We start from the raw sequence: 16,633 nt of genomic DNA, 5'->3' as shown, positions 1-16,633 counted from the left end.
ATGTAAATGTGATTTCAAATGAACACTGCTATGCAAATGTGAGCCACACTTTTCATTGGATATTTTCTTTTCTATTATCACTTTTGCTATCAGTTAAAAAAAGTAACAGGCTGGACAAAATCTGACACAAGCTGGCACACAATTTTAAAATAAAATTTTCTCAAGTGTTGGTAAGATTGCATATTTGAAAAAAATATTAACAAATCAATATGCTATTGGTTTTTAAAATTAATTTGCATTTATTTTAACTTTCTTTTTGGAAAAGTTCAGATTCCGAATATGTACTTTATTTTGAAATGACTGATATAAGTATAATGTGGTAGACAACATCCTGGTGAAAGGGACTCGGTGGGATTGCAGTTACGATAATTGAAACATAGCCGTTGTCATCTGTAAAACAGATATTCATTAACGGTCAACCAACTCATAATGGCGTAAGTAATATTTATGAAGGGATGACTCTTGGTTTAAAAGCTTCCTTGTGAGCAACAACACTTTATAAAATATATATTGATAGGAAATATCAGCCCTGTAATGTCGAACCAACTGGGAGATATAAACTCATTATGCAGGCGATGCTGGAATGTTCCTACATATCAATGAAAAATTCACAATTGGGAAACTGAAATCATCTTTTCTTGTCGTAAAGTTTTTTTTTCAATCGATCCTCATTTTACATTTTCAGATGTATAAAGTCAAGATATAAAACATCTTAACCGTAGCTTCTTAAATTATGTTGTTTTCATATCACCGATTTTATTCAGGGAGCTATGATTTAAGCCGTAATTATGTAGACATAAAACAAAAAAGCATAATTGAAGGTGCAGCCTAATGAATGGAAACACACCGCTTAAACAAGGAACATTTGAAGAACAGTCACCAGTATTTCAGTCTCTTGAGTGAAGAATTGCACGTACATGTATGTGCATGCAATATCTTCAAAACGATCAAATTTAATAAGCGGAAACATAGCAATTCGTTTTATCCGTGTAAATTGAATAAGTCCGTTTTTCGAGCAGTTTTGAAAAAGAAAACAGAAACTGTACAATAAAAAATAGATAGACAAAAGTTATACAAATTCTACATTATTATTTCTTTTTGTACATGTATATGTTTGAAATTTCATGAAAACACGGAATAACAATTAATCAATGTCAGTTTACTTATTAGTTGGTATTTATTTATCTTTAAATATACATGAATTAACTATCATTTAACTTTAAATGTAAAAAAAAAAATCAGATTTATAAAATAAATTTCAACAATTTCTTTTTTCTTTTGTAACAATTAAAATAACAAGATATATACCTCGTAACTAAATCTCCAAGAAACATCCGATTGCTTTTTCTCGAGGTTGATGATTGCTGGCACTTGTGCAATCTGGAATTTAATAAAACTGCAGACCATAACCTTTTATGCATGATTGCAAACAACTAAGAAATAAAAGCTAATTTAATGACCAATTTATATTCATTATAACTTCACCATCTTGACCCCGATGATGATGTAAGTTTTATAACGACCTTGGCTGACCCCCGTGACATCTTTTCTACAATAAATACACACGACTTTTATGTTTGATTGTTGTGTGTTGAAGATGCCATGAATCATCTTGATTATGGTAAGATGGTTAAGGTACAATAAGATTTATCAGCTGTTAGAACATATAGAGTTTTCATCTGGCATTAATAATAAAGTCATTGTCTATATTGGCATCATTATGTTATGTGTATCATTTAAATATACAAATACAAATATTTTATTAGCACAAACTCATCAACAATAAATGGTTAAGGCTCATGGTTTATCAATTACATAGTTGGTCAAACCAAGGAGGTTATATTAGATAACCTCCTTGGTCAAACATAATAAGTATTACAAATAATGAGTATATTAATATGTAATATTATAAACAATGATTATGAATTAAACATTTTGACAATTTTATGGAGTTTGTTCTGCTTTACGCAGGTTCAACCTGTCTGAAATAAAAGAGGAAGTCAATTTTAGGATTGTGTATGAATTATTATTTAATAAAAAGATTATATTATTTTCATGTTTTTGAAATTTTGTAAGATCAACGATTATATTTGAAACTTTTTGGTAAAATATGGTCCTTTTAGTTGAGTATTTTTCACAATGTAAAAGAAAATGTTTTTCATTTTCAATTTGACCAGAGTTACATACAGAGCAGCTAGTATCTCTCATTTCTGGGAATATTTAAATGTCTCCCTCTTTCAATCATCAGTATATGAGCGCTTATATACGGATCTTACATATTGCAGCTCTGTCACTTCTGTTTTCAATATATCAACATAGGGTAGTCTTCTGCCCATTATGTAGACACTCTTGAAAAAGTCTAACTTTTTTGATTCAAATATATTTGCATTTTGAACTTGCAAACATTGGTCATTAATTCTTTGTTTAATAGAAGTTAACTTACCTTTAACATAATTAAAGTTATTGATGATATAAGACATTTCAAGTCCATTCAAAAGACTCTTGACCTTTATGACCCAAGGGTTTGAATCTACAGATTTAGTGAATATATCATATGCCAAAGAATTTTCCGAAGAAATTATATGGTTCAGGTAGTTGAATATTGAATATAATATTTTATTTTTCAAGGGAATTCTATTAAGTTCGGCTCGACATCCATCATTAGATGCCTTACAGTGAACCCATAATATGTCTGTGATAAATTTAACATGAAGTTTTTCAAAGGGATCAGAGTCTTTAAAATGTGAATCCACCCCCCAAATTTCACTACAATATGTAAGAATGGGAGTAACTAAACAATCAAACAATTTTTCAAGAAGTCTACATGGGTTGTTGAGACCTATAGTTTTCTTTATCTTATAATATGCCTTCCTGGCTTTTCCATTAGAGTATTCACAGCAAGGCAAAAATTGCCATTATACTTATTAATTATGATTAATTTAATTTTTCCTATGAATTGTTTTTGCAATAAATGAAACACAAACACATATATATATACAAAAATATATGATGCATGCACAATAAAAAAAATAATTTTACAATCAAGCGATGCCGATCCTCTTCTGTGGAACAAAGTCCACCTGTGAAACATTGGAGATCTGTCTTAAAATGGATGTACTCCAACTCGTCGCGACAATAAGTCATATGGAGATCTGTGTCTTATGTACTCCATATGTAGGGGAATAAAAATCAAAAAGTAAAAAGTTTACACTTATCCTGGCATTTGTAATATCAAATAAAATAAAATCACTCATGTCTAAATAACCACTTGATTTCAGATGTACAATCGTACGTATAAAATAAAAAGCATTTTCATAAGTAATGTTAAACTTTCTAAAAATACATGTATACATCAAATTCGAAGAATCTATATTCAAAAAGGCAGTTAATTTTATTATATCGATTATTTCCTTAATATTTGGCCATTTAGTGTTCAAGGAGTTGACTCGTCTGTTGATGAAACAGAAGGCCTCTAAGGAAAAATCTGTTAAATTAATATGGGTCCCCCCAAAACGAATTAATCCCTGAAAAGTTGGATAAATTTGTGTGCAAGCCGCCGTTGCACACACTGTTCTGTCTCCAAAATTACATGTAATCTTCATTTCTGAAAATAAATGACGTTCATAAAAATTTTGTATGTCTTAAAAAAAATCAAAAAGGAAAATTATTTTGTGAAGATTAATTTAAATTTTATTGATATTGTAGTATTCTGACAGTAGCATTCCTTATCTTTTTACTACTATTTAAGAGATATTTGGATAAATTGAATAATTCGGTGGTTTCGCGATTGCTTTATTTCTTTATTTGTAATTTGACCCCTCAGCGATTGGTTGAGAATTTTTGGTTTTTGTTTCCTTTGTGCCGACTGGATATTTTATGTTAATATGATGTACAACCATGATGTACGCGCAGAAAGGTTTCTTTATTATGCGACGTAGTAAGTATGCTCTTAATGGTGACACTCGAATATACGGTTGAATTTGAAGATACTGGTCGGTATATTTATTTATTATAGTGAATTCAGAGCATTTTTAGTGAACAATAGGTCTGAGTAGTCCTGAAATAAATACGTCACTAACTTCAGCCGGGATTTTGAAATCGAAAAGGCAAATTTAGGATAGTAAGAAGGAAACACATGTGCAGGGAAATGGGTTGTTGATGTAATAATTGCACAATGACATGGTATGCTAACGATACAAAAATCACAACCTGGGCATACATATGAACCTGCATTGCAATCCAAATTGGCAATGTGAAATTATATATCTTATAGACGAATTTTATTAGGCGCAATTTGTAAGATATTGGGATGAATAAAGTTTTCCAGAAATCTAAAGTTACACTTTTCCTTAATTCCCTCTTTGTTATTAAGAAATATGTCTATAATGCATTCGGAAGTTTCTTTATCGATGTTGTGGAAAGTTGGTTTGGCATTGCAATGTCGTATATTTGTTGTTCTTTCACATTGTTGAATAGTAAATTTTGACAGTTTATTATAGAATTTGTTATCTTTGGTAACCAACAAATAATCAGGTGTGTCTTTTAAAATCGAAGCATGATTACTAGTTTATACTCGTATCACTTTTCTGTGATTGCTGTACTGATTGATCTGGCGCAACTTTTGAATAGACTGGTGTGTCTGATTCATCTTCGTCGTCAGTCCTGTCATCAGCACGCAGATCCGAATGATTATCAGCCTGTGGTCTGTAATCTCGTAGATCTTTGTACGGTTTTAACCTATTAGCATGCACTAATGGTTTCATCAATTTATGTGTCTGCAGCTCACAAATTTTGTACGTATCATTTGATCCTCACCGTACTATGTAATAAAGGCCCATCCATTTCGGTTCCAGTTTCTTTTTCTTACCGGACCGAAATTTCATTATTTTTAGATAAACATGATCTCCAACTGCGAATCTTGGAATCTTTGACTTTTTAACATAATAACTTTTACTTTTTAACTGCGCCTGTTTCATATTCTCTTTAGCCGTTTCATGGATAATTTTGACCCTTTTAATTAGTTTTCAATAAACTGTTTAGGTGCTTTTTCCATTTTCTGTGTGGGAATTAATTGAGTGTCAATAGGTCATTTCTTTCCCAAATACAACATAATAAGGTGAATATCCTATGGATTGGGTGACTGGCGTCATTCGAAATGCCATCATTATACTAGGTAACACTTCATCCCACGTGTCCTGTTCATTGGAGCATAACGCTCTCAAGGATTGGGCTAAAGTACAATTAACTCTTTCGCAAGAGGAGTTTGTTTGTGGGTGATAGGAGCTAGTGTAACTTCTAGCTACCTTGAATACCTCACAAAGTGAACTCACTATACGCGATAAGAAATTTGCTCCACGGTCACTCGTCAAATATGACGGACAACCATATCTTATGAAGATTTCTCTATATAGCACGTCTGCTATATGTTTCGCCTCCTGATTTTCAGGGGGAAGCATTCCGGCCAGTGACTCAGGCTGTCTGTAACCAAGAGGATAACTGAATTCCCGGAACGGGATTTGCATAATCCTTCAAGGATATTGACATGAATACGCTCAAAAACGTTTACTACTGGCATCGGATGTAATGGCGCTCGCATTTGTGGACTTGATTTTACTTCTTGACATGTTTTACAAGACGTTACATAATTGTAAACTTGTTGATACATACCAGGCCAGTAATATTTAGCCTTGATAGCTTCACAGCTTTTAATAACACCTAGGTGACAAGAATTATCATGAAATGCAATTAATATGCTATTTCTTAATTCTTGTGGTACTGCAATCTGTAACAAAACTTCTCTTTTTGTTTTTTGTTTAGCTCGTGGTTGAAAAACGTGGTATAACATTTCATTTAGCATCTCATATTGCATGCTTTCATAGGGAATATTTTTCTTTTTATCTATATTGTCTGGTAATTTCCCTTCTAATAAGTACTCATATATGTATTTGAAATACGGACATTGTCTCTGTTTTATTCCTATATTTTTCGCAACGGTATCTACATTTGTAATATTATTGATAGTTGGAAGTGCATTGACCTTAGAATCTGTGTCTGAATGAGAGAGACGTATCTCGAAAATTTGACCTTGAGGAATAGATGGAATGATTTCAGGGTCAATACTCTCTGCTTTAATGGGTTTATCATCTGTACCATCTTCTTCATCGTTTAAATCATATTTTCTCCTAGATAACGCATCAGCGTGTGTATTTTTGCCTCCACTTCTGTGACATACTTCAAAATTGTACTCTTGTACTTGTAAAGCCCATCTCATTAACCTCGTGGAGTTATTTTTGATAGTTTTTAACCAACATAATGCCTTGTGATCTGTATATACAGTAAATTTACTGTTTGCCAAATATACATGAAAGTAGGAAATGCCTTTGACCAGTGCTAATAGTTCTAATTCTGTCACAGTATAAGTACGTTCTGCCGAGGAAAGATTACGGCCCCCATACCCAATAGGTCTTTCTTGTCCGTTCTCATCTTTTTGTGACAAAATGTATCCTATCGCTTGTGTTGATGCGTCACATGCTAAGATAAATTCTTTTTCGAAATCAGGATACTTCAAAATTGGGGCAGTAATCAAGGCTTGTTTTAAAGTATCAAATGCCTCATTGCAATCACTTGTCCATTTAAATTTTATGTTTTTCTTTAACAAATGGGTAATTGGTGCTGCAATTTTTGAATAGTTTTTAACAAATTTTCGGTAGTAATTGCAAAGACCAAGGAAACTTCTTACATCATGTTGGTTATTTGGAATTGGAAATGATTTGACAGCTTGTATTTTTGAATCATCCACCTTAATTCCCTTATCGGAGAATATGTGTCCTAAATATAACACTTCTGATTTCGCGAATTCGCATTTTGTATGTTTGATTGTCATGTTGGCCTCCTGTAGTCTATCGAATACTTGACCTAAGTGTTTGATATGTTGTTCAAAATTTTCAGACCATACAATGATGTCGTCAATGTATACCAAACAATGCTTCCACGTTAACCCCCTTAGTATCTGATTCATAGCCATTTGAAAGGAGAAACTGGCGTTTGTTATACCAAATGGCATGCGTTTGAACTGATATAAATTATCATGGGTAATAAATGCTGATTTTGGTCTCGATTCTTTGTCTAGACCTATCTGCTAAAATCCCGCAGAAAGATCTACGACCGAAAATAGGGCCGCTTTGGAGGATGCGACTGTGTCTATTATGTCCTCTAACCGTGGAATGGCGAAGGTCAAGGGAACCGTAAATTCGTTAATCCTGCGATAATCTATATTGCGAAACTGAAGCCTGCATTGTTCTTTTTTCTTACTAGGACCACGGGGCTAGAATATGGCGAATTGGAAGGTTCAATAATGTCATGCTCCAACATTTCGGCCACTTGTCTGTCTATTTCTTTTTTTGCTGTTAGGGTAGTTCTATATGGTCTAGATTGAAAAGGAGTGTCGTTCGTCATTTCAATCTTGTGTTCAAATACATTTGTTTTTCCTAGCTCCTTTAAAGTAGTTGCAAAAACACCTCGATGTTCAGCCAAAAATTTTTGAAAAATTTCTTTTTGTTCTGTTGTTAGAACCGATTTTGACAAATCAAAATCTATTGGAGGTGGTTTATATTCTTCATTAGAATTTTCGTTATTGATATTGACAGACTCGTTTGGTATAAAATCTAGCTCATTGTCCTTCGTGAGGTTAAACACGGATGCCTCTTGAACAGTAGAGACAGTGGCAACAATCAATTTCTAGCGTAATTTCTTTATCTGATACATTAAGTATTTGTATGTATACTTGTCCAGGTATGTTTTGTATCAAGCATTTCGCAGGAAAAACATTTAAATCATAAATCTCTTCAGTAGGTTCTAATAAGACCAATTCATTTTTATTCGTTCGTGATAACTTTACTGGTACGTTCCGAACTGAATTTGGACTTAATACTGTTTTTACCGAGACCCTCGCATACCCTGGCGGTTATTCAGTAAAATTGATATTTATTGAACGATCTTTTAGAAATAAACTGTTTGTCTCCCAATCAATGGATGCTCGATTTTCAGCCAGAAAATCAGTGCCTAAAATCATACTTTGCCTGAGTGCAGGAATGACGTAAAATATTTGCGTTTAAGAAAATTTGTTTATTGAAAATTCTACAGTGATTTGACCTGTAACTTGGTGTTTTGCTCCCCCGGCCCCTTATATTTTGGTAATTTTGGGCTTTTCAAGAGGTAGTGTTGAAAATTTAGAATTTTTAAGCATTGAATGATTTATACATGATATACTAGACCCAGTATCAATGAGTGCTAAGCTTGCATAATCCCCGAATCGGATAGCCAACAAACAAGATTGAATGGGCGATTGTAGCGTCATATTTTCATATTTCGTTTCATGCCTATCCGAAGTTATGCCTCGGACAGGCGCGCAACATCAAAACTGGGATTTCCTAGCGCTCAAACATGCTTTTGAAAAATGGCCACATTTTCCACATTCATGACATTGAACATCTTTCGCAGGGCAAACATTTCTTTTAATTGAACTACAATATCCTAGACAGTATAAACATTGTTGATTTTGGTTATTAAATCTATTGAAATTTCCCCTTGGATTATTATTCCCAAAATTTCTCCTATCCTGATTTGGATTTCTTCTGTCCTGATATTGACCCCTATTGCTCTGGTATTGACCTCTGTTCCTGTAATTTTGATTAAATTGTCGCGGCACAAAGTTTTGACCCCACCTTTGATTTGATCCATTTTTCCAATTTGATTATAATTTTGATTATAAGGTCTATTTGGATATGAATCCTATTGAGGTTGTCTGTCCCTATTATTTGCCGATTGTTGTTGATTATTTGCTGGCATGTATGGGGAAGTAGCCATAACAAGTGAGTTAATATCCTCATCTGGTTTACATTATTGTATCGCGTTGACTGATTTAATGTCATCTTTTAGCGATTTGATCTCTGATAACACCTTATCATATGATGTTTTTATTTCATTCGCGTGAGACGCCGTAGCATTTTCTGCTAATTGAGCTGCATGCCTTAATTCTTCGATATTTTTAGGTTCTTTGGTAATTACTAATGCTTTTATACCAGCGTTTAACCCATTCATTGCTACTGCCAGAAATACTGATTCAGGGATGCTATTATTAGTTACTATTTTTGATAACCTACTTAAGTAATCTGATGAACTTTCATCTTTCTTTTGAGTGCAATGTAGTACTGATAAATCCATTGTATCGGAAGCTTTTTTAAATCGCCTTTTGAACGCATCTATTAAAGCTGCATAATTGAATTTTACTCTTTCCGATAACGTATCGTACCAAATTTTTGCGTGTTTTTCTAAATGAAAAGGGAAGGAGCTAGCCTTCTTTTGATCCGAGAGTTCATAAAATTGACACCACTGTTGAAAAACTGATAGCCAATTTAAAGCAGCCTGACCTGATATGGTCCCTTCAAATTTTTCTAACTTTAATGCCGAAGCCATATTAATAGCGTGAGGATAAGATTGATATGAATATTGACTTTTTAAATTAGATGTAACTGATTTATCTCCTACTTGATTATTTTTATTTATCTCAACATTATCCTTAGTTTTAACACTAGTTTTAATTTTAAATGTGTCACTATGAAATGGACTTACTTTTTCTTCACTTTTTCGCCTTTTTGTCACTCTTGTCTTTTCTCTCACTTATTAGGTCGGGTCCTGCGAATATTTCTGAAAATTGATAGTAGAAGAAATGTCATTAAATGGTTCTTGCACGAATTGATCGTTATCAATTATTCTGTGTTGATGCTATTGTATCGGCTGTTTTATTTCTGGTTCATTTACATTATCCGTAGAATTACGTAGTTCAAAATTTTTTTCTGACAGAAATTCGTCGTCGTCTAACTTAGATATATTATCTGATTCATGACATCAGGTACTTTCTCCGAATTAAATATTGGAGGAGCAGAAGGCTCTAATTGTGCAAATTTGTCACGTACAATTTGATCCTCTGGAGTATGTGGATCAGCTTGAAATTTGAAAAGTTCAGACTCCTTCGGAGTTGACGTTTGTCCCCCTATTTTTGTACTTTCTGTTTCGATATCTGTATTAAAATCAATTTCTTTAACATTTTCTCTAAATCGAAGATTTTGTTCCTCTGTTCTTAGAGCACTTAGTAAGAATTTAGTTAAATTAGCGGGAGATAAATTAACGGAGTCTTCTTTATTTTTGCTAGCCCTCGTAAAATATTTATGTGGTATCTTAAATTTTTCTGCTGTTGTTACTTTCCTCATTGTCGTTTTCTGCTTCCACCATGTTGTTGTGACGGAACTTAGTGTCCCTCGTCCCAACGACTCTCCGACCTATCCATTTGACCAATACCAATAAACGATGGAACTTAATGCCCTTTGACCAAATAACCCTTCAGACTGTCATTGACAAATACCACTACTGCTGCAGCATACCTTTTGTTGTTCTGGGAAAAAGCTCGGTAGTGCTAGGTTGGAATCTGCCTAACGACCTTTGTAAAAGAATAAACAACGAGAACTCAGTTATGCTGGGAGGAAAATCATGCTTTTAATTATTCTTTCTTTTCTTTTTGATCAAAATAATTTACAATACATTAATTATACACAATAACAACAAATAACATGATCTCTTGACAAACTACAAGTATTCCTGTTTCGTAAATTGCTGCAATTAACTCGTGAATTCCATGTCAATTAACTATGCCATTTCTATGCATTTATGCAGTACGTATGAAACATCTGCTTTTTAACTTATTTATGATCATCCTATTTATTGTTGTGGGGTGAATAATCTCATGATATTATTTATTATAATGATTTTATCCAAATACAATAAAGTGTTAATATTTAATTTAATTAATAATTAAATAAAGAATCAAATTGATATATTATATTTCTTGAATTATATAAATAAATATTTTCTTTTATTATTACCTATATATTATTTCCTATTTCATTTTAATCTTAAATGCGTATACCTAAATTTTAAATAAATAAAACTGCTTACCTTTGTAAAAGAATAAACAACGAGAACTCAGTTTTTGCTGGGAGGAAAATGATGTTAGCGCGAACCCAAATATTTTTCTTTTATAGGTCCCGATGAATACCTGCATGACATCATTTTTCCCCCGTTCAAATCTGAGCCTTTCTGCAAATAATGTAATTTGGTGCCAAAATACTTGTTATTTCATAATATGCAAAATGCACTTATTTATTTTTGAAAAGCATTTGGATTATTATTTCTTCAATTTAATAAAATAATAATTCGTTTGAATTCCAAATTCTGATCCTTATATTAAAAGATAATTTAAAATTTTATTAAATTCTAAATTTTATTTTGTGTATTTCATCATCGTAATCAAGCTTTTTGATTGGTTATTAATAACATTCTTGTGTGCCGTAATGTATTACTGAATATTGATGATGCTGCACTATCTACAAATTCTGTGAATATGGTTATAACCTATGACGTAGTAGTAATTCGTTCCGCATCTGTCCGTCGACCTATCAACCTTCTGAAACGTGCTACCTAACCTATTAATTAAGATTCTTGACTTGTACTATTTTTGCTTATCTTACATAATGTATGTTACTCTTATGACTGATGAACTCTTTTCTTTGTATTTTCTTCTTGTTATATTTTCTTATGCCAATAAGTTATTTGACATTTATATTCTCTTTTACTTTTAACTGACTTAATAAATTAGAAATATATAATTTGTGTTTTAATAAGCTCTATTTTATTTCAATTTCTAATTATTTCTAAAAGTGTCCTAAATCCTTTCATAACATTACCCCCTTGTTAAGTTTGAAATCTCCTGATTTCATTTTTTTTTCAAATTGTTTTGAATATAACTTTTAATCTTTGAATCTTATTAATTGTGATTAATTTAATTTTTCCTATGAAATGTTTTTGCAATAAATGAAACACAAACACATATATATATATACACAAAAATATATGATGCATGCACAATAAAAAAAATAATTTTACAATCAAGCGGTGCCGATCCTCTTCTGTGGAACAAAGTCCACCTGCGAAATAATGGAGATCTGTCTTTGGATGTACTCCAACTCGTCGCGACAATAAGTCATATGGAGATCTGTGTCTTATGTACTCCATATGTAGGGGAATAAAATGTGTTTTTTCTCTCTCTCTCTCTTTCTCTCTATAAGTCCACTGTACCATAGTGACACATATATTTGAATATGAATTTGTTTAGAGAATTTAATATAATTTATTTCTTTTATTTGTTGAGAATATCGGACTTTATTGTCATATCACCAGAAAATATGATATAAAATTGCGTTTTTTTTTTTGTTTTTTTTTTTTTGTTTTTTTTTTGTTGTTTTTTTTTTTTTATATGAAACTGTTAAAATTATTTGCGTCTTTGTCTGCCCAAAGAATTTGTGAAGGCAGTATATTTATGAATTCGTCGCAATCTTAATTTAGGGTATAACTCAAATATGATAAACAAACATGAAACTCTAGGATGGTTATAAGTTTGTTTCTAGCACTTGTAGAAAATGGATTGATTTCCTGACATTTCATTTTTCTTCTCAACTCGCGATTTAATATTTCTTTAAGAAGGATTGTCTTCTGTACTTGTTCCATTATTAACCTAAAATATGGAATATTACGAAGATGTATTAAAGTAAATAATTTTAGAAGAAAATACGGGGTTTGTTCTTTAAAACTTTGTTATTTTTATATATTATGCGTATATGTCTATAAAATTTACAAAGATTACACATACAGGTTAGCACGCGTTTGTTCTTATAATCGTACATCTACATACGTTGTATGTGCACGTCTCTATTCAAGGAAAATATTTTTTTTATAATCTTGTAACACAAAATTTATTGTAATCCTACTCTGGATGATTTCATATCTTACACTTGTGGCTAATTCTGAGTAACCTCTTGAATTAAAATGTACAATCAGATTTATGTGATATCTTGCATTTTCATAATTTATGTTAAATTTGTTAATTATCAACATCACATCATGTGCAGTAATAGTTAAAAACGAAGTTAAATGAACGATATCAATTATCTTCTTGACGGAAAGCAATTTGGTTTCAAACTTTGACCTGAATGAAATATTTTATTCATATATATAAAAGCGTGAAAAGAAAAATCTGATAAATTAATTTCGTTTTCCCGTACCCGCAGTAGTCCTTGAAATATCGGCGCTTTGGTGATTAGAGCTGGGGTTGCTTTAACATGAGAATTTTTGAATAAGCACGTTATTTCCATCTCTGAAGATAGATGATACATTATTAATTTTTGTGGTGAAATCGAAATTTATTTGATGAACTCTGTGTTATATAACTAAAGAAAAGAAATTTTAAAGAATTAATTTGTTATTAAACCGAATTTGTCTCAAACATTTGCATATAATGCATCTACACGTTAGTTTTCTAGTTCTACGGTTAAATTGATACGTAGATAAATTGTGTACTTTTCTGCTCAATGTAAATATTATTTTTGAATCAAAAAGTAAAAAGTTTACACTTATCCTGGCATTTGTAATATCAAATAAAATAAAGTCACTCATGTCTAAATAACCACTTGATTTCAGATGTACAATCGTACGTACAAAATAAAAAGCATTTTCATAAGTAAAGTTAAACTTTCTAAAAATATACATCAAATTCGAAGAATCTATATTCAAAAAGGCAGCTAATTTTATTATATAGATTATTTCCTTAATATTTGGCCATTTAGTGTTCAAGGAGTTGACTCGTCTGTTGATGAAAACGATGGCCTCTAAGGAAAAATCTGTTAAATTAATATGTACGCACATTTCTTTCGGTAGAGTCACATTAGGATTTAAATGTAATTCAATTTCAAATGTATTTGTCCACATATCAGTAGCAAAGTCAACATCTTTTTGTTGTTGAAAAATTATTCCATAGTTCAATCTGTATTCATCACCATTGGCAAGTATCAGAACTGAAAAGTACACTGACAAACGTAGTAACATCACTCCTATTACCCTTGCCATGTCTACAATATAAAAGAATCGAAGTTAGGTACCGTAACTTAAAAATTATAGGCAACATAACGTTTTCGGCAAAAAGTAATTTGTCACTATGCTGAAAGTCATCCTCTTAACAGTTCATACACCCAATGGATGAGATGAAATTGAATACCAATTAATACCGTCGCTTTTTCTTTAAACGATTTTGAATTACGGTCGCGTTGTATTTTTGTTTAAGTGCATCTGAAACATTACCATTTGGTTCCCAAGTAGGGGTAGATCCGTCTGCCCATTGTACCAAGTAATGTCTTTTTCCCGATATCAATTTTGATTTTAATAGTTTTGTCACTTCTTTGTTGATTGATTGCTATTACTATTTTTATTACCGTCAATTGATTTATTGCGGTTTCTATTTTTAGTACCGTCAGGTGTTTTGTCTGCTTTCTTATCAGATTAATTGTTATCTCTTTGTTTATTTATTGTCGTATCACTTTTCTGTGATTGCTGTACTGATTGATTGACGCAACTTTTGAATAGACTGGTGTGTCTGATTCATCTTCGTCGTCAGTCTTGTCATCAGCACGCAGATCCGAATGATTATCAGCCTGTGGTCTGTAATCTCGTGGATCTTTGTACGGTTTTAACTTATTAGCATGCACTAATGGTTTCATCAATTTATGTGTCTGCAGCTCACAAATTTTGTACGTATCATTTGATCCGCACCGTACTATGTAATAAGGGCCCATCCATTTCGGTGTCAGTTTCTTTTTCTTACCGGACCGAATCTTCCTTATTTTTAGATAAACATGATCTCCAACTTCGAATTTTGAAATCTTTGACTTTTTATCATAATAAATTTTACTTTTTACTGCGCCTGTTTCATATTCTCTTTAGCCGTTTCATGGATAATTTTGACCCTTTTAATTAGTTCATCAATGAACTGTTTAGGTGCTTTTTCCATTTTATGTGTGGGAATTAATTGAGTGTCAATAGGTAAAGTCATTTCTTTCCCAAATAGAAACATAATAAGGTGAATATCCTATGGATTGGGTGACTGGCGTCATTCGAAATGCCATCATTATACTAGGTAACACTTCATCCCACGTGTCCTGTTCATTGAAGCCTAACGCTCTCAAGGATTGGGCTAAAGTAGAATTAACTCTTTCGCAAGAGGAGTTTGTTTGTGGGTGATAGGAGCTAGTGTAACTTCTAGCTACCTTGAATACCTCACAAAGTGAACTCAATATACGCGATAAGAAATATGCTCCACGATCACTCGTCAAATATGACGGACAACCATTTCTTGTGAAGATTTCTCTCTATACATGTATAGCACGTCTGCTATATATTTCGCCTCCTGATTTTTCAGGGGAAGCACTCCGGCCAGTGACTCAGGCTGTCTGTAACCAAGAGGATAACTGAATTCCCGGAACGGGATTTACATAATCCTTCAAGGATATCGACATGAAAAATGTTTACTACAGGCATCGGATGTAATGGCGCTCGCATTTGTGGACTTGATTTTACTTCCTGACATGTTTTACAAGACGTTACATAATTGTAAACTTGTTGATACAAACCAGGCCAGTAATATTTAGCCTTGATAGCTTCATAGCTTTTAATAACACCTAGGTGACAAGAATTATCATGAAATGCAATCACTAGTAACCCGAATTTAACTTGATCGGACAAAAACGTGTTAACGCTATTTAAATGAGATTGATCGTTATTTGATAAAGATTGACAAAAATTAAAAATTATATTTAATTCATTTCAATTCATATCAATTCATTTTAACGCCAGTCAAATAGATTTCTCTGCAGTCGATCAATTGAAATCAAGTTAGTGGTTAGTTGCGTCAAACTAATAGGCCACGCCCCTGTTAAGCTATTTCAAACATGCTTTAATTCGTTTTAAACATGGATGAGACCCGGACTTTTTACAGGTAAATCACTCAAGCAAAACGACCTCGATGTATCTATCGTTTGGGCAGAATCAGTTTTTTGTTTCAAACTTTAAATGCGTACAGTCTTAGTAAAGTCACATGTTTCACAATTTAAACAAGCGAATGAATAATAGGGCGCCCGAATAATACACGTGACATGTTCATATATATAAGGAATTATAATAAAAAACATTAAAATATATATGCACACGCGGTTTAAAAATGCAAAACTTGTGAATCTGTTGAAAATAAAATAGTTAGATATATAACATGATTTTAATTTGCTCAAATGCACTAGATCTTTATCGCATATATACATGCGTTTCAAAAATTGCCAAATTCTATGAAAACTCGTGGCATGTAGGTTACGTGTGGTCCTTTGCAACTATTTACAAAACTTTTTGTATTCCTGTATATTTACCGTTTCTCTTTTTTCTGTTTTACTATAATAATTCTTTATTCCGTAAGAAAATATACAGCTCATAGGATCAAATACATACACAAATTATACAGTTTACTGTATTGTACTCGTATGTAAATGTAGACACGGAAAACTACACAGAAATTATTTATTGTGTACATAATTTAAATCGATGTATTTCATATTTTCGGTATTGACTGTAAAAAGAGCTTAAGTGCAGTATGAGTAAAATACAGAATTAACTCTACCTTTTTTATACTTCTTTATTTTAGAGGTAA

Source organism: Mytilus galloprovincialis, chromosome 6 (genome assembly GCF_965363235.1).
Source record: "Mytilus galloprovincialis chromosome 6, xbMytGall1.hap1.1, whole genome shotgun sequence".
NCBI lineage: Eukaryota > Metazoa > Mollusca > Bivalvia > Mytilida > Mytilidae > Mytilus > Mytilus galloprovincialis.
This window is presented reverse-complemented; position numbering follows the sequence as displayed.